This window comes from Gadus macrocephalus, chromosome 18 (assembly GCF_031168955.1).
Source record: "Gadus macrocephalus chromosome 18, ASM3116895v1".
In the NCBI taxonomy this organism is placed as follows: Eukaryota; Metazoa; Chordata; class Actinopteri; order Gadiformes; family Gadidae; genus Gadus; species Gadus macrocephalus.
This window is the reverse complement of record NC_082399.1, coordinates 11,903,280-11,922,759: the sequence shown is the minus strand read 5'-3', so window position 1 is coordinate 11,922,759 and position 19,480 is coordinate 11,903,280. Positions and strand designations below refer to the sequence as shown.

General features: G+C 45.1%; 2 long non-coding RNA genes across 9 annotated transcripts; both read right to left on the bottom strand.

Moving 5' to 3' along the window:
- Nucleotides 1-900: 900 nt before the first annotated feature.
- On the bottom strand, nt 901-4,711 carry LOC132447026 (uncharacterized). Of its 7 annotated transcripts, XR_009523011.1 has the most exons (13): nt 4,663-4,711; nt 4,490-4,568; nt 4,300-4,413; nt 4,125-4,203; nt 3,757-3,844; nt 3,293-3,539; nt 2,970-3,048; nt 2,607-2,694; nt 2,189-2,389; nt 1,866-1,944; nt 1,695-1,771; nt 1,285-1,372; nt 901-1,066 (listed from the first exon to the last, which is right to left on the bottom strand). It is a non-coding gene; the product is annotated as an uncharacterized LOC132447026 (long non-coding RNA). The 7 variants fall into 7 exon arrangements; XR_009523012.1 differs by having other exon boundaries at nt 2,970-3,539; nt 3,757-3,867; XR_009523009.1 differs by having other exon boundaries at nt 2,607-2,717; nt 2,970-3,539.
- On the bottom strand, nt 4,705-12,384 carry LOC132447027 (uncharacterized). 2 transcript variants are annotated; one of them, XR_009523015.1, is made up of 13 exons: nt 12,178-12,384; nt 8,272-11,754; nt 7,945-8,076; nt 7,523-7,651; nt 7,288-7,368; nt 7,115-7,193; nt 6,925-7,038; nt 6,750-6,828; nt 5,942-6,022; nt 5,767-5,845; nt 5,014-5,094; nt 4,841-4,919; nt 4,705-4,764 (listed from the first exon to the last, which is right to left on the bottom strand). It is a non-coding gene; the product is annotated as an uncharacterized LOC132447027 (long non-coding RNA). The 2 variants fall into 2 exon arrangements; XR_009523016.1 differs by having other exon boundaries at nt 7,983-8,076.
- Nucleotides 12,385-19,480: the final 7,096 nt, after the last annotated feature.

Sequence of the window (19,480 nt, the reverse complement as noted above, 5' to 3'; positions counted from 1 at the left end):
TTTACACACACATCTGACTGGGGATAGGATAGGTTAATTCACTTGAGGTGGTAAAAAGGTTATGTTTTTAAACTGTATCTCTTGCCAGAAGGACTATCTAGACTACTTACAAATAATTATAAATCTTTTTACTTACTTTATTTTTTTTAACCCAAAAATTATATTCAGGGCTAATTAAACACATGGTCTGTGATTACGGTGTCTGGGTTCAGGGTCTGCGTTCAGGGCCTAATCGGCCAGGCAAACACGCGTCCTGCCGTCCTCCAGGAAACACACCAAGTTCCAGGTGGTTAATATTTAGCTCAGACGTCGTTCACTCAATACATTCATGATCCAAAATCTGACTGCAGCTGACCTCAGATCTGGGCTTTTATTTCTTTCACATCATATGCTTTGACCAATCCTGTTGCTGGAGGCAGAGTTATTTGCAGACAAACTAGACCAGCAAATGAACATTTTAAAATGTAAATACAGACATTCCTGTACAATTAAGGTGCATGACAGCTCCCTCTGCAAGACAACAGTCTCACACCAAACTACATTTTCCGTTTGAACCAACGTAGCTATAGTACATTGATGTGAGACGGGTTGGTGGATTGAACGTGTTGTAGTAGCAGAGAATGGCCTGCAGGGTAGTATGTGCATTGTTAAATACATGAATAGGCTTGGATTTTGTAGTAATATGGAGGTTTAATATTTTTACAAAATAGATTATGTGAACATTGATGAATAACAATCATGTATATTAAATGTATTGCAGGAGTTTAGCTTGACATTAACCAAGTTAAAAGGACAATTAAATGAACCGCACCAAACATGTAGAAGTCAATGTGGGATTTTAATATATAAACAAAAACACTTGACAGAAGTTTGATACAATTTTGCGAAGAAAAGAGGTCATTGATCCATCAGCCTCAGACCGCTGAGCTCAGCAGGTCTTCTGGAGGACGAGGCGCAGATGAACTGAGGAGACGGGACTAGCAGGATGTCAGGATGAGGGCGGGTTCAGCTCCGGTGCGTCTACCCCCGACCAAACAGGATCAGGTGAGGTTCAGCTCAGGTGTGTCTGCCCGGACCGAACAAGGACATTGATTAGGTTCAATATTCAAAAGATGCAACATTATCTGAACCAAAGATAAGTCATTAAGGAGCAGGCAGGCTTTAGGGCGCCTTGCTCAAAGACGCATCACTGTATTCAGAGGACTTGAACCCGGCACCATTGATTTGAGAGTTGAACCCCCAGCCCCCTACCTGGTCCACTATGTCCAGATAATGCAAACTTACGAGGAATCCTTAATGGTAGAGTCCTGGTTGTCCTCAGGATTTGCCTTCCAGATGTACGGCTTCTCCATCAGTCCTCCAGATTCCTGGTCTGGTTACAAACGTAATTCGTCTCACATATCAGGTAGTAGTTGGGCTCTAATGCAAGGTAACAAACACAGTAGTAGTTGGGCTCTAATGTAAGGTCACAAACACAGTAGTAGTTGGGCTCTAATGTAAGGTCACAAAGACAGGAGTAGTTGGGCTCTTATGTAAGGTCACAAACACAGGAGTAGTTGGGCTCTTATGGCACGTAACAAAGTAGCAGCTGTAGTTTGTCTGGTAACCAACCACAGTAGTATGCCGTAACTTGTACTGGACAAACTAATCCTGCGTTACGACAAGTCCACTCTGTTTATTTTATGCAAACTTACAAGGATCCTGGTTGGTAGAGTGATGTCGTCCTCCAGAGTCTTGGCTCCTCCATCAGCTCCTCAGCCAGAGTCCTGGTCTGGAACAAACAGCGCGAGTCTGGCCCCAACGTCTTGGAACAAACATGTAGTTTACTTTATTTCCACTTTCTTGTTAGGTTAAATCAAACTTACAATCATTGTTGGTAGAGTGATTGTCATCCTCCAGATTCACGGCTCCCCTACCAGCTCGCCTCCGCTCCAGAAACACGTTCTAGTAAGAAAACAGCGGTAGTTGGTTAACGCATGTCAAAGTAAAAGCAGTCCTCCCTGACCAGCTCTGTCCCTGACTCTAAACCCTGACTCTCAACCCTAACGCTGAACCCTCTGAGGGTAGGAAGACGCGCCTTCCGTGTATAGGTTCGAACCACAGAAAAGGAAGAAGAAGAGGAAGCAGTAGTGAAGTAGTGAGGTTAGTGACAGATGTGAGGGAAAGGCGTGTGGAAGCACACGGTTACATGTGGGGTCAAGAAGATCACTCCCACTGGAGGTCATTGATCCATCAGCCTCAGACTGCTGAGCTCAGCAGGTCTTCTGGAGGACGAGGAGCAGATGAACTGAGGAGACGGGACTAGCAGGATGTCAGGATCAGGGCGGGTTCAGCTCAGGTGTGTCGGCCCCGACCAAACAGGATCAGGTGAGGTTCAGCTCAAGTGTGTCTGCCCGGATCAAACAAGGACATGATTAGGTTCAATATTCAAAAGATGCAACATTATCTGAACCAAAGAGACGTCATTAAGGACCAGGCAGGCTTTAGGGCGCCTTGCTCAAGGACACATCACTGTATTTTGAGGACTTGAACCCAGCACCATTGGTTTGAGAGTTGAACCCCCAGCCCCCTACCTGGTCCACTATGTCCAGATAATGCAAACTTACGAGGTATCCTTGATGGTAGAGTCCTGGTTGTCCTCAGGATTTGCCTTCCAGATGTACGGCTTCTCCATCAGTCCTCCAGATTCCTGGTCTGGTTACAAACGTAATTTGTCTCTAATGTAAGGTAACAAACACAGTAGTAAATTGTCTCTAATGTAAGGTAACAAACACAGTAGTAATTTGCCTCCAATATCAGGTAATAAACAGTAGTAGTTGGGTTCCAATGTAAGTTCACAAACACAGGAGTAGTTGGGCTCTTATGGCGCGTAACAAAGTAGCAGCTGTAGTAATGACTGGTAACAAACATGTAGTTTGTCTTATTTTCAAGCCCTTTATTTCCACTTTGTTTGGTTAATACAAACTTACAATCCTTGTTGGTAGAGTGATGGTCATCCTCCAGATTCACGGCTCCCCTACCAGCTCGCCTCCGCTCCAGAAACACGTTCTAGTAAGAAAACAGCGGTAGTTGGTTAACGCATGTCAAAGTAAAAGCAGTCCTCCCTGACCAGCTCTGTCCCTGACTCTAAACCCTGACTCTCAACCCTAACGCTGAACCCTCTGAGGGCAGGAAGACGCGCCTTCCGTGTATAGGTTCGAACCACAGAAAAGGAAGAAGAAGAGGAAGCAGTAGTGAAGTAGTGAGGTTAGTGACAGATGTGAGGGAAAGGCGTGTGGAAGCACACGGTTACATGTGGGGTCAAGAAGATCACTCCCACTGGAGGTATTGATCCATCAGCCTCAGACTGCTGAGCTCAGCAGGTCTTCTGGTGGACGAGGCTCAGATGAACTGAGGAGACGGGACTAGCAGGATGTCAGGATCAGGGCGGGTTCAGCTCAGGTGTGTCTGCCCCTGACCAAACAGGATCAGGTGAGGTTCAGCTCAGGTGTGTCTACCCCCGACCAAACAGGATCAGGTGAGGTTCAGCTCAAGTGTGTCTGCCCGGATCAAACAAGGACATGATTAGGTTCAATATTCAAAAGATGCAACATTATCTGAACCAAAGAGACGTCATTAAGGACCAGGCAGGCTTTGGTGCGCCTTGCTCAAGGACACATCACTGTATTTTGAGGACTTGAACCCGGCACCATTGGTTTGAGAGTTGAACCCCCAGCCCCCTACCTGGTCCACTATGTCCAGATAATGCAAACTGACGAGGTATCCTCGATGGTAGCGTCCTGGTTGTCCTCAGGATTTGCCTTCCAGATGTACGGCTTCTCCATCAGTCCTCCAGATTCCTGGTCTGGTTACAAACGTAATTTGTCTCTAATGTAAGGTAACAAACACAGTAGTAAATTGTCTCTAATGTAAGGTAACAAACACAGTAGTAGTTTGCCTCCAATATCAGGTAACAAACAAAGTAGTAGTTGGGCTCTAATGTAAGGTCACAAACACAGGAGTAGTTGGGCTCTTATGGCGCGTAACAAATTAGCAGCTGTAGTAACGTCTGGTCACAAATATGTAGTTTGTCTTATTTTTAAGCCCTTTATTTCCACTTGGTTGTTTGGTTAATACAAACTTACAATCCTTGTTGGTAGAGTGATGGTCATCCTCCAGATTCACGGCTCCCCTACCAGCTCGCCTCCGCTCCAGAAACACGTTCTAGTAAGAAAACACAGCGGTAGTTGGTTAACGCATGTCAAAGTAACAGCTGTATTTTGCCCTTTAAGTCAACCATTTAAGTAAATACAAACTTACGAGGAATCCTTGTTGGTCGATTCCTAGTCGTCCTCCAGCGTGTCAGCTCCTCCATCAGCTCTCCTCAGCCAGAGTCCTGGTCTGGAACAAACAGCGCGAGTCTGGCCCCAACGTCTAGTAACAAACATGGAGTTTGTCTTATTTTTAAGCCCTTTATTTCCACTTTGTTGTTTGGTTAATACAAACGTACAATCCTTGTTGGTAGAGTGATGGTCATCCTCCAGATTCACGGCTCCCCTACCAGCTCGCCTCCGCTCCAGAAACACGCTCTAGTAAGAAAACAGCGGTAGTTGGTTAACGCATGTCAAAGTAACAGCTGTATTTTGCCCTTTAAGTCAACCATTTAAGTAAATACAAACTTACGAGGAATCCTTGTTGGTTGATTCCTAGTCGTCCTCCAGCGTGTCAGCTCTCCTCAGCCACAGTCCTGGTCTGGAACAAACAGCGCGAGTCTGGCCCCAACGTCTAGTAACAAACATGGAGTTTGTCTTATTTTTAAGCCCTTTATTTCCACTTTGTTGTTTGGTTAATACAAACGTACAATCCTTGTTGGTAGAGTGATGGTCATCCTCCAGATTCACGGCTCCCCTACCAGCTCGCCTCCGCTCCAGAAACACGTTCTAGTAAGAAAACAGCGGTAGTTGGTTAACGCATGTCAAAGTAACAGCTGTATTTTGCCCTTTAAGTCCACCATGTAAGTAAATACAAACTTACGAGGAATCCTTGTTGGTCGATTCCTAGTCGTCCTCCAGCGTCTCAGCTCCTCCATCAGCTCTCCTCAGCCAGAGTCCTGGTCTGGAACAAACAGCGGAAGTCTTGCTTCAACATGTGGTAAAACAGATGTAGTCGTCTGGTATATATGGTACAAACGCTGGTAGTTTGTGGTAGCAGTATTCTACGTGAAGTGGCAGTGAGTGTGATGATCACTTCAGAGTCAAGCTCCAACTACCCCACGACAGACGTCCTTCACCAGGCAGGGCCTCCTTCACCAGGCAGGGCCTCCTTCACCAGGCAGGGCCTCCTTCACCAGGCAGGGCCTCCTTCACCAGGCAGGGCCTCCTTCACCAGGCAGGGCCTCCACCAGCTCCTCAACCAGGCAGGGCCTTCAGCACGACTCCATCAGCTCCTTCAGCACGACTCCATCAGCTCCTTCAGCACGGCTTCTCCATCAGTCCTCCAGATTCCTGGTCTGGTTACAAACGTAATTTGTCTCTAATGTAAGATAACAAACAGTAGTAAATTGTCTCTAATGTAAGGTAACAAACACAGTAGTAGTTTGCCTCCAATATCAGGTAACAAACAAAGTAGTAGTTGGGCTCTAATGTAAGGTCACAAACACAGGAGTAGTTGGGCTCTTATGGCGTGTAACAAATTAGCAGCTGTAGTAACGTCTGGTAACAAATATGTAGTTTGTCTTATTTTTAAGCCCTTCATTTCCACTTTGTTGTTTGGTTAATACAAACTTACAATCCTTGTTGGTAGAGTGATGGTCATCCTCCAGATTCACGGCTCCCCTACCAGCTCGCCTCCGCTCCAGAAACACGTTCTAGTAAGAAAACACAGCGGTAGTTGGTTAACGCATGTCAAAGTAACAGCTGTATTTTGCCCTTTAAGTCAACCATGTAAGTAAATAAAAACTTACGAGGAATCCTTGTTGGTCGATTCCTAGTCGTCCTCCAGCGTGTCAGCTCCTCCATCAGCTCTCCTCAGCCAGAGTCCTGGTCTGGAACAAACAGCGGAAGTCTTGCTTCAACATGTGGTAAAACAGATGTAGTCGTCTGGTATATATGGTACAAACGCTGGTAGTTTGTGGTAGCAGTATTCTACGTGAAGTGGCAGTGAGTGTGATGATCACTTCAGAGTCAAGCTCCAACTACCCCACGACAGACGTCCTTCACCAGGCAGGGCCTCCTTCACCAGGCAGGGCCTCCTTCACCAGGCAGGGCCTCCTTCACCAGGCAGGGCCTCCTTCACCAGGCAGGGCCTCCTTCACCAGGCAGGGCCTCCTTCACCAGGCAGGGCCTCCTTCACCAGGCAGGGCCTCCTTCACCAGGCAGGGCCTCCTTCACCAGGCAGGGCCTCCACCAGCTCCTCAACCAGGCAGGGCCTTCAGCACGACTCCATCAGCTCCTTCAGCACGGCTTCTCCATCAGTCCTCCAGATTCCTGGTCTGGTTACAAACGTAATTTGTCTCTAATGTAAGGTAACAAACACAGTAGTAAATTGTCTCTAATGTAAGGTAACAAACACAGTAGTAGTTTGCCTCCAATATCAGGTAACAAACAAAGTAGTAGTTGGGCTCTAATGTAAGGTGACAAACACAGGAGTAGTTGGGCTCTTATGGCGCGTAACAAATTAGCCGCTGTAGTAACGTCTGGTAACAAATATGTAGTTTGTCTTATTTTTAAGCCCTTTATTTCCACTTTGTTGTTTGGTTAATACAAACTTACAATCCTTGTTGGTAGAGTGATGGTCATCCTCCAGATTCACGGCTCCCCTACCAGCTCGCCTCCGCTCCAGAAACACGTTCTAGTAAGAAAACACAGCGGTAGTTGGTTAACGCATGTCAAAGTAACAGCTGTATGTTGCCCTTTAAGTCAACCATTTAAGTAAATACAAACTTACGAGGAATCCTTGTTGGTCGATTCCTAGTCGTCCTCCAGCGTGTCAGCTCCTCCATCAGCTCTCCTCAGCCAGGGTCGTGGTCTGGAACAAACAGCGCGAGTCTGGCCCCAACGTCTAGTAACAAACATGTAGTTTGTCTTATTTTTAAGCCCTTTATTTCCACTTTGTTGTTTGGTTAATACAAACGTACAATCCTTGTTGGTAGAGTGATGGTCATCCTCCAGATTCACGGCTCCCCTACCAGCTCGCCTCCGCTCCAGAAACACGTTCTAGTAAGAAAACAGTGGTAGTTGGTTAACGCATGTCAAAGTAACAGCTGTATTTTGCCCTTTAAGTCAACCATGTAAGTAAATACAAACTTACGAGGAATCCTTGTTGGTCGATTCCTAGTCGTCCTCCAGCGTCTCAGCTCCTCCATCAGCTCTCCTCAGCCAGGGTCCTGGTCTGGAACAAACAGCGGAAGTCTTGCTTCAACATGTGGTAAAACAGATGTAGTCGTCTGGTATATATGGTACAAACGCTGGTAGTTTGTGGTAGCAGTATTCTACGTGAAGTGGCAGTGAGTGTGATGATCACTTCAGAGTCAAGCTCCAACTACCCCACGACAGACGTCCTTCACCAGGCAGGGCCTCCACCAGCTCCTCAACCAGGCAGGGCCTTCAGCACGACTCCATCAGCTCCTTCAGCACGGCTCCTCCATCAGCTCCTTCAGCCATGGATTCCTGGTCTGGTTACAAACAGTTGGTCTCAGCAGTAAATCACCTGGGGACGCAACACACCCCACCTCCTGCATCTGAGGTTCACTTGTAAAATGGAAGACAAATTTTAACATATTTAAACACTTAAATGAGACAACGTCTGCAGATTGTCGCGTTCAGCAATTCATCCACTACGGTCGTAGCAGCACTAGTAACAATAATGGCTCATATGACTCTTACATAACCCCCGTATGAATTAACTCAAATCACAGCTAGGCACAGATTTAAAGTCATAAGATGATCAAAAACAGACGTAAACTACCGTGGTTTTTAGTGCTTCATGAGCTTGGTGATGGTTACCCTCTGGCCCGGCGCTGCAGGCCCCTGGTCTCCAGCCTCAGTCTCCGGTCCATCCTGGCACCACAAGCCTCCGGTACCCAGCCTCACCTTTCAGCTACAGCAGCAGGTTTATATCAGCATTTGCCCAACAAAAAACTTAATTGACTCATCCAAAACAGAGTTACAATTAATTAAATTATTTTATAACTCAAGGCTAGAAAAGACTTGAAAAAAATAAATAAAAAGAGAAGTGGTTCAGGCCATGCATCGAAACTGACCTGAGAAGACTACTCAACACCAGAGCACTGACCTGTTCTGGAGGACTTCTGACAGGAGGTGGCGGTCTGGCTCTGGGTGAGGAGGCAGACACCTTGGGACAAACTACATGTTACCTTTTTAACCTTGTACAGTTCTAGAGTATCTTCTACTGTAACATGTGGGAAGGATGGCCATTATTTTAGCTTTGATATTATCCCGTTGGTAACTCTGCACCAAAGTCGTTGTTTAACGTCATTCCATTGGGTAGGGTTTAACTTCTGTGGCAATTAATGACAGCAGATATTTAGAACGTACAAAAGCTGAACAAAGAACACTAAGCCGTATCGATGTTAAACCAAATATACTCAACTCAGCCATATTCAGGTGCTGGGTTCCGTTGAAGAAATGTCAAATTGTCTTCCACCTTGAAATGATTTTCAGCCTTCACCAAAATGGGCCCGCAAGTAGAACACTGTTTAGTACGCAGCGAGAGTCCCGTCACGTCAACGTGGTTAAAAGTACGGCGCAACCATCGGAAATTATCAACATATTGTACGACGTACGTGTCAGTATGTATTTAATATCAAATTTAAGTTTAAGATAAGGGACAACAATTCCCAATGGAAACGACTGAAAAATAGTTTCCGTTGGCAACGGCTCGAGGTTACGCAAATACAATCCAGAACGTTCCACCAGAATCCCTCAGGGGACTCCCGTCCAACTAACTGCCAGGTGGTTTCTTATGGTTGTCAAGGCTACAACATTCTATGCTAACCATTGGGACTAAATAAGTGACCGCACTCAGAACCTTCCACGGCGGGAAGCACAAACTGTCCGACTGGAATACGAACATTCCGGCCGGAACCAACCAAAGAAAAAACAGAACCAGCGCCTCACCTTGAGCTGAACGGAGGAAGATCCTGAAGTCCAGCGATGGTCTTCATTAAAACACAGCCAACAGACTTACCTTAATGTGATCTGTTTGTTGCTGTTGGTCATTAATATTCAGTGTACCTTTACATTATTATGCACCCAGTGTGTACAAGTTATATCACTCAAAACCGTACGAAGAACCAAACTACCATGTACGACCCACAACAACTTTAAACCTAAAATCATTCAATACAAAACCCTGTACATTTTACAATTATCTAGATTATTCAGGGTACAAACCATGCAGAGCAAATCTAAACGTTGAGCTCACAGAGAGCCGACCATAGCCCTGCAACGTCACCCTGACCGCCTCATCACCAACAGCAACTCATGCCAGCCAGCCAACACATGTACAGGTCCAGTGAGATGTGGGCATCTGAGTGAAAGGACTGCCCACAATAAAAAGAAGCCCAATTCCTGAACTATCCAACCATCTTCATGGTTTAAAGATTTACAGACTTGATATGCCATTGTGTTCTAAACACCTTAGTCTGCTCCCTCGTTACTTATAAAACTCTGCATCTCCATCACTAGAGTGTTGCATCCTACTCATGGGGGTGTGGTCTGGGTGAGCAGAGATGCATGCTGGGATACAGTGCTGTCTGAAGTCTTCAGTTCTATAGACACGCCCCTCAGGAGAAACCAAGTGTTTGAGAATCTGTCGTGACATCAGTTACATGAGCTGGAATATCCTTCTAGATGGCGCCAGGATTCTCAGAGGAGAAAGGCCAAGAGGAAGATGTGAGGGTTCTTCCTCTCAGCCAGTGGAACACAACAACGGTCTTCATCAGAGTACCATGGAACACTTTAAAACATCCTCTTTACGCCTTGAAGCCCCAGTGAAGGCATCCTTACCTCCTCAGCTGAAGAGCACAACTTCAGCTCGAAGAGCGCACTAGTTGGAGTTCCCAGATTGATTCTGATTTAAGGGAACCAATCGTTCAGCTAGTCCTGTCCGAAACAAATGCAGTACAGCCTGAGATGACGTGCAACTGAGAGCAAGACAAGATCCACAGGGCTATCCATCAATCCAGCCAGGTAGGAAGAGCCGTCTCATTACAGGCCTGAAGGTCATCTTGAATACCCATTTAGGTCCCTTTCCAACTTCAGACTCTCCTTGTGGAATGCCTTTAGGTGTCCATCCTCCATTGATCCTGATTGGTGTAGTCCTAGTTTGAAGTCACTGATCTGAACACGTCGCTTGCAGCCTTTTACACTTGATTTGGATACTCTCCTTCCTGCCCAGTGTGTTGGATATCGCTCCGAAGCGTCGCTCAGGGCTCTTCAAGTCTACTGGAGGCCCTTGAGTAAACGTGTGGCCGTCCATCAGGTATGATTTATTTGACCATTCCAATATCCCAAGCCAATCACACAGACCCCCGTATGAACATTATCACTGTCAAAGCAAGCCGGACACACACACAGAACCAAGGACACGCACGTAGAACCCCATGCCAGGTGGAACCAAACACACGTAGAACCCCATGCCAGGTGCTCAAAAATCATCCATCTCATGTCAAACCCAAAACACACACACACCACTGAGCCATAAAAGGCCAAACAATCATGCAGGTAAAAACCTCATGCCAAGTAACGTTCCATCATCCAACCCCAGCTCTCCTGCCAGGGTACCCAGAACAGAACAACCAATGTCTCCAGAGAAGTAAATTACGTGCAACATTTTTCAGTGGCGTCCCACATTGGTGATGGATTATGCTTGGCGTCTCCAAAATGTGTCCAAGGTTGATTCAACGTCTCTGAAGTCATGTCTTTGTAGTCCAGTGGTTTCCTGAATGAGGGGCCTTCACAGACGCAAACGGTGCAGCTTTAGTCAGCCTGAGGACAGGAAGGAGGTCATCTGTTCAGAAGACCACCCAGTGGAGGGGGGTGGCTCTTGAGGAGCAGGGTCCATCTTGGAATGGCCCCAATTAAGACCTTCTTGGAAATGAAACTGTTCCTGAGGAGTCACAATGTCTGGAGGGGACTGTTGAATGTGTTCCATGGTTCTCTGTGTCAGACTGAAGTTGTGTTTTAGCTGTTGAGATGAGGAGCCCCCTTATCTCCCCCTGGCGTTTCTCCTTCTGAAACCCCGTCTCCATCTTAAAAGAACATTCTAGTCCATGTAACTGACGTCACGACGGTTTCTCAAACACTTGGTTTCCCCTGAGGGGGCATGTGTACAGACCGGTAGAATTCAGACAGCTCTGTATCCCAGTATGCACCTCCGCTCACTCAGACCACAACCTCAGCAGTAAAGCAACACTCATGTGATGAAGATGCAGAGCTCAGGAGAGTAGCTGGAAAGAAGACTGAAGACATCAGAACCCAACCCATTACTCCAGCTTACAACAATAACTTGGAGCCTGTAACCATTTTAACAAATCATTAAAACCAACATAAACCAAACACCTAAGTAACCCATGAACCAATAAAACATCCTTACTACTGAGAACAACCTTCAGGTAACGGGTTAACTCACCAGGAAGCCAAATACATCAATGTGCCCAAGAGTAATGGGAAACTTATGACTTACAGTTTGCAGTTCATCTTCATGGTTAAGTTGGGATACTCACAGAACTGCAGTTAGATATCCATGATAGACCTTTGAAGGAAGGAACAGTTTACTCATGGTCCCCAAACTTGGGCACTGTCCCATTGTTCAACATTTACCATCTCCATTAAATCAAATAAATTAATGACAATACAAATTCAGGGCTTTTGGGATCATCCAACCTTTAAATAATGATTAAGATAATTAACTAATCCAGCTTAGTTATACTAATTTAGTACAACTAATTATTTTGTTATACTAATTATTTGACTGTCATTAGTCAAGAGTGATTTACCTATTACTTTGACAAGTTTGAATGTATAGTCTCTAAAATGTTACCTTCAGGTAGAATCATTATTTAAATTTCAAATGAGTTAATCCGCCACAGTCCCCGATTTCCTTCACACATTATCAGTGAATTATATTCAACATACAAGTCACGTCAGTTGTGCTTTTCCAAACAATTCTGCTCACATCAGGCTCAGGTGAGATGCTCCTCTTTACTTCAAAAAGTCTTTAACTTGTGAAACAGGAAGATATGTCAAATAAGTCACAACAGACCTCAAAACAGTACACACACGTTGTGGTTTCTGGGAACACAACATACCGCGTTTGGGAGACGCTACACTGCCAAACAGTGGAGGACAAAAACGTACTGTCCGGTTCCCTCTTGAGTGAAACGCACCAGATGCAACCAATTAACTGATTAAGAAAACCACATGGCAGGCGAGCTGCGGCAGTGCACTAAAGGCTCGATTCCACCGGAGGCGTACGCGCCGCGGGACGGCTGCGCCGCGGTCACCGCTGCTGATCGCTTCCACTATAATCAATGAGACCATTTCCACCGGGCGCGCCGCGGAACGTTTCAGCAGCGTCCCAGGAGCGGCGTGCCGCGCCGCGGCGCTATCTTTCCGTCCAATTCTATTTTTGCCGCGAGCCGCTGCTAAACCGCGTCAATTTCGACAGAGCAGGTCGAGCCGGGCAGGAAGTGAAAAGTAAAAGCCATAGAGCATCCGGTCAATTTTCAAAATAAAACACAATACTCAGCTCATGTAACTTCACATCAACATTATTACGTCATGACCGGTGGGTCTCAGAGGGTCGGCAACATGGACGACGAGAGACTCATTGTCGAAGTTCAGCAACATGAAGTCATTTATGTACCAAATCATCCTTTTTATAAGGAAAATGTCAGAAAGGACAAAGCGTGGCATTTAATTGCAATAGTTTTGGGAGTGGAAGGTGAGTACATTAGGTTTAGGATTATCTCGTGATCTCGTGTGAATACGGCTGGCTCGCAAGGCAGCGCTACGCTGCCGTTACGCGCCCGGTAGGAATGGACGCAGGGCAGAGGACGCGGCCGTTCCGCGGCGCGTACGCGTCCGGTGGGATCCCGGTGTCACACACTAGGCCATCTGGCCGTGGCCGTTTTCACACCTAACCGTGCTCAAATCTGCCAGTGTGAGTGTGGCCAGTTTGGCCATGCCAGGCCAATTTGGCCACTTGGGAGAGGTGTGCTGCTACGGTACGGGCTGCTACGGTACAGATGCTAATGAGCCGACACGCGCACACGCACGGCTACGCAACCTGAGCTGGATGACGTATAGTCCATGCGACGACCACGGACATAATCCCATTAAACGGTAAACATATATCCAAATAAACAACAGACTCAGCAAAGTTCGAACTGTGTTCTCTGTGTTGTTGTCCATTGTTGTTAGAACTCTGACTGGCGGCAGACTTTATTACATGCAGCGGACGCTTGGTGATGACGTGATACTTACGACGTGATGACGTATGTACAAGAGCCAACCCAGACGTCGATGTCTTCTCACCTTAAAATACATATGTTAATACAGCAGACAATAGTCCTGTAGTGCTATTGACTAGTATGACTGATCAGACTTTGCTGCCGCACACACGTTTTGAGGCGATATAGCCTAACTTTACCAGGCTGTGCGCGCTCCCGTGGCTGAAATCACTTTCTGGCAGCTGATCACCTTTTGGCACAACACCGGCGTATGAAAAGACTCCGTCAGGTTCTCCGACGTCTCTCCCTCTTCCACAAAAGGTAAACACATGCAATGGTAGTTATCTCGGCCGGTATTTGGCAGTAATGGTGGAAAAAGTAACAGACCGGGGAACATAGAACCCTTTTTTTTAAAAAGGGTCCTATGTTCCCCGGTCACATACATATCGGGGAACATAGGACCCTTTTTGGGAAAAGCGGGGAACATAGGACCCTTTTAAAAAAAAGGGTCCTTTTAAAAAAAAACATAGGACCCGGGGAACATAGCACCCGGGGAACATAGATACGTTCCCCATTCGGCCAAATCAACAATTAAATATTAAGCAACATAAATAAGCAGTTTGCATAGGGTCCGTACACATTTTCAAATCTTCCCTCACAAGCTCAGCCTGAAGGTCAAGCTACAGCAGATGCCGCCATTATAAAGTCTAGGTCGACATGTCAGTACCATGGAGGCTGAATACAGCCAGGGCCTTACGAAGGAACCTATAGTCTAACCTCGCAGAGGGGAACCATGAGAAGCTGTTAATTTGTCGTAAAAGCAAACACATAACCAGCGCCAGACTAGCATATTGTCAGCGCCTACACACAATTCACAAGGTTTGGCGAGCTAGCTTGACCCTTTTTGCGAAAAAGGTCCGTATTCCAAAGGGAAGTTGCGTTGGTGGACGCGAGAGTGAGCGCTCACACCTAGCGTGGTACAACTCACACACAACAACTGCTGCTGCTAAACGCTATCGCTGCCTTAAGAGAGCCTTGGTAGCTTTTCTCCCTTGTTTGTTTTTTTGTATCCATTCCAATTATGTGCGCCGCGGTGCGCTGAATAAGCGGCGTAGGACACATTCAGCGAGGCGGCCCGGGCAGCCGGCGGTTTTTGTGCGCAAGTGAATAGCACAACTCCAGCCCTCAGTTTTCTGAGTGACACATTCGATAACTTTCCTTTTGATCTTTTTCGTCTGCCCGCGACTGTCAAGGAGGTCATCCGAGTGATGCCGTCTGGACGCTGTTTGGATGCGCCCCCCCCTGATAAAAAAAGAAGTGCTGTGAAAGAGACGGCACTTCCGCATTGATTTTTATCAAACTAACGGCGTGTTCGATCTCAAGGCAAAGAGGACAAGGCTGTACGCTTTTGCTGTCTGAGATGCTATCGTTCACACAATGGTTTTCCGAGCCGACGACTCCGTAGGGGGTCGATTTTGTCATTTTCATTCGTTGAAACCCCGGAAAGAGCAGATACATTAGGTCGACGGATACACCGAGGGTCACAGGAAGGGTTAAGAGAAATTGGGGGAAAAACATAAAAATGGTTTCCTTTGTGATAACTCTGCAGGAAGTGGATGTATACGCTGCAAATCATCATCGTTGTCGACTTGAAACATACAAATGATGTTTTGTCAATAAAACAAGGTTTGGTTGATACAAGTTAGAGTTTATTCAAAATATCATATTAAATGGTTTTTAGGCTTCTATTCCAAACATGTGTTATTTCTTGTTGTAGTTTCCTCCTCAAGCAATTAGCGTTGCAATTTTAAGAGCATAACGAACACAGGTTGATAAATGATTGATTGATGTTCAATAGCATCAGTGCATCACATGGATTATGACACAACCTCCTTTGAAGAAAAACCATGGTTTCTGTAAATTGTCCGGGAAGTCTTTGATGCTGACCCTGCATGAACTTCAACACCCACTAAGCTTCTCCATAATTCCTAGAAAGGTGTTCAAGTACAAACACAATGTAACCTTTCATATAGGTCCTCTACACCAAGTGCCTTACAAATGTATTCGTAGCCCCTATATATGTGTGTGTGTGTGTGTGTGTGTGTGTGTGTGTGTGTGTGTGTGTGTGTGTGTGTGTGTGTGTGTGTGTGTGTGTGTTAGAATATGTGAGTGGCTGCATATGAGTTTTTACCCACTCTTAGGGTGAATTCTATATCCAGTCCTTTGAGGCCCTAAATAAAGGGTATCCAAGTGTACTTGACTTGACTTGATTAGTGTATACATTCGCAAATTGCATTGACTATTCACAGGAAGCAATATAGAGGAGCAAAACAAACAGCCGGTATTCCCATGCAAAACAGTCGTAAACTAGACACTGTGGAATTCCAGCTTGTTATCAGGAATCTTTGAATATTTATAGCAAAAGAGTCTGAAATGCAATGCAACGTTTTCAATGCATTTAACCTGATCCATTTAATTTCCATTAAAGCTAGAAGATCCAATGTGTAATTTATTCAAATTAATGAATTCCCTAATTAATAGGCTTTTATTCAGGCCCAATGATTGGCTTTGCAGGCAGTTTTGTTTTTGGAAACATTTGATACACAGATTTTTGCATTGCTCTCATCAATGCAATCGCAGAACAGAGATAATCTTAAAACAGGGATTAATATGTATATTGTATTGATCTTTTATTTTTTTATATCTGAAGATAAACTGGGTATTAGTTTTAAAAAAAGTAAATGTATTAGTCTTCCTCGAAGCTTAAACGGTGACCTTGATGGTACTTAAGCAACAACACTGTGTGCACCAATAGTTTAACACACATACACATACAAAGTCATGAACACGGCCCGCAATATTCAGTCAAGGACGTTCATTTTTAGTCGAATAAAGTGATTTATGCGTGGATGCGGAAAGCCTCTTTTGCATTTTTCTCCAGATTCTGTGAAAATAACTTGGTAAATCAGTGTTGAAAGAAGGGGGCTAAAATCAGGGAGAAAATAGAAAAGACCAAAACATAGACCTACTCTATAATCCCATGTCAATGGTTAATGAGTGGATTTGACAGTTATGCTAATTGTTGGGGCAAAGCCCAGCTTGCAGTTCTGAAATCATCAGCAACAAATATTTAGCAATGTGCAAAATAATGGCATTTAGTTATTTTTAAACACTTTGATCATGATAACAAATAATACACAATGTAAATAAACATTTAAGGAGCTTACGACAGGGTATAAAACAATGTAGGGATCCAGGCATCTTGGAGGAAAAGTGCTAATGCTAATGCTGATGCTAATGTTTCACGTTACAGGTCACATGAGCAATTGAAGGATCCGGCTGGCATGATCGTAGATTTATACTACCAACCGCCATAGGAGTAAACTACCATGACCAATGTGACCCTGGCCAGGCCACTACGACGAAGTGAGTGTTTGTCTGTCTAGGGGCTTGCAGGTAAACATTCACCTTTGCTGCTCCAGATGCATTGTCCAAAAACACGCTGACTTCTTTTGTCTGTATGAGAGTCCTCGCCCACTACAGACACGTATTACATTTCAACAAACCTGAATGCATCATTCTCTCTGTCGAGCTGTCACTGATGAAGACCCTCACTGTGAAACAGAGATATATCTCGGAACCAAAGATACAGGACATCTCTGTAATTTGTCTTTTACATAGGTTAACATCCAGATACAGAATTTGTATTGCTCCTTTGTTAGATTTTATTCGAAGCAGAGAAAATAATAATCGCTGCTTAGCTGGAATTCCAATCATTACAGTAATCTTTAATTAGAAATACCTAACTTCTTTGTCTAATTGTTTTAGTGGAGGTCTAACTATGCTACTTTCTTTCCCTCTCTCTCTCTCCCTCTCTCTTTCTTGCCTACTACTACACATTTAACGAAAAAGAACAGTTAAAAGTAAGTCCAAAAGTTCAATTACATTTTCAATTTCAGAGTGTAAAATGGAAGTTCTGTGCCACACTCCAGCCTTAATTAAAGAACCCCTTTCCCTGAAATGATTTATGCTAAATTAATGAATCATGAAAAAAAAGATGAAGGTGAAGTAGAAAATGTGTTTGATCTTTGTTGCTAGTAATGGGGAAAATATACTGCAGAGGCTGAACTTTCCATTCTTTTTCACTTTTTGGGTGGGGAGGGGGTAATTTTGAGCACAGATCAAATGTATTTCATTAATTGGGTCATTAAGTAGCAAACCAACTCTGCTCTTTTCTGGCAAAGAGAACACAACAAAACAAACTCAATAGCATATCATGCAGAATATTTTAATATTATCTTTATTAGTATGATATTATCAAGTCATGTGAATGTATTATTATTATTTTTTTATCAATGCACTAAACACAACTATTATAACAAATACATCACCATCCTATTCAATCAAATACACAAACGAACAAGCATGCAGACAGTAAGCCTTTATTAATGCAGATAAAAGCTGTTAGATGTTATGAACTTGACCATTTTGGTTCAATGAGTTATCAAAGGTCCAACACAGCCTGCAGAATGCCAGCACTGCTATCCATCTCCAACAGGCTCGGTCTGGTCCCGGAGCCAATGGCAGTGGTTGAACACTGTAGCACAGCTGACATGCTATTGACAGACTAACCTGGAGAGAGGGAGAGAGGGAGAGAGAGAGAGAGAGAGAGAGAGAGAGAGAGAGAGAGAGAGAGAGAGAGAGAGAGAGAGAGAGAGAGAGAGCTAGAGAGAGCTAGAGAAGAGAGTGAGAGACAAGGCAAAAATGATTGAGAGAGAGAGATTGAGGTACAGAGAGCGGGAGAGAGAGAGAGAGAGAGAGAGAGTCAGTTAGAAACAAGGACTGCGGGAAAGCATGAGAGCGAGAGAGCTGTTGTGCACAGCGTGTTGCGCTTTTATTCTCAGGATGTCAATTACAGGAAGGTACTGTGCACCTGCGTGTGTTCTGCGGGCCCGCCGTTCCTGGCCAGAACCTCTCCTCTGTGCCAGGCGGCCATGTCCGGCCAGACGCTAATGAGAGCTTTGTCTGGATAAAGGGCGCTATGGTGCACGGCAGCGGAGCCCGCGCCCGGCAATTACTCCCCACCAATCCTGTAAAGACTTCCCTCTCTCCCCCTCGACGGCGCTCTCTTTTGTCTGCCGCTAATGGGCTAGCTCTCTCGTTAAGCTACAGGTTTTTCCCCTGCGTAGCTTCACCGGTCTTGCGTTCCTGTCGGGCGTTCCTGTCTCAGCGTTCTTGCCGTACCAAGGTGAGATGAGCACCGACACAAAACGCAGGAGACTTCAAATATCGAATGTTGTGAGCGTGATCCGTTGTTGTGAGCGTGATTGGGAAAGATGCTTGCTGTCCATCCCGACTCAGAAACATCGATTCATTCCCCCATTTCAAATCACAACTCAAAACACCTCTGTTTAAGAAGTGTATTCCATCCTGATGCATATTCCATCTGATGCCAATTGCTATGTCTCTTACTATTGTTATTATTTTTACTTTAACTTATTGTTGTTTATTTTTTATGACTTTTGTGTATCTTTTTAACGGTGTCCTTGAGTGCCGAGAAAGGCGCCTTCAAACGAAATGTATTATTATTAATATTATTATTACATTTAGGGCATTTAGCAGATTAGCTGGTAGTTTGTTGCTGATTCCGAAATATTTGGGCAGAATAGTAGGGTTAGCGGGGAAGTGACCCCAGTGTCCACAGTCAAATATGAATAATGCACTCTCGATGACGTGTGTCTGAGTTGGCTGTGAGGCGTCTGGTAAATAACTAAACCCTCATCCAGAGCAGAGAGCATCTGCGTTTGAGCTGAGCACACGATAAGGGTGAAATCCAAAAGATGTAACGCTTATCAATCACACTCCAACAGAGAGAGAGAGAGAGAGAGAGAGAGAGAGAGAGAGAGGGAGAGGGAGAGGGAGGGAGAGAGAGAGGGAGGGAGAGAGATGGAGAGAGAGAGGAATTCCCAATGGAGGAGGAGAAGGCGGCAAACCGGTCAATCCCCTGTCTGCCTGCCTGTCTGTTTG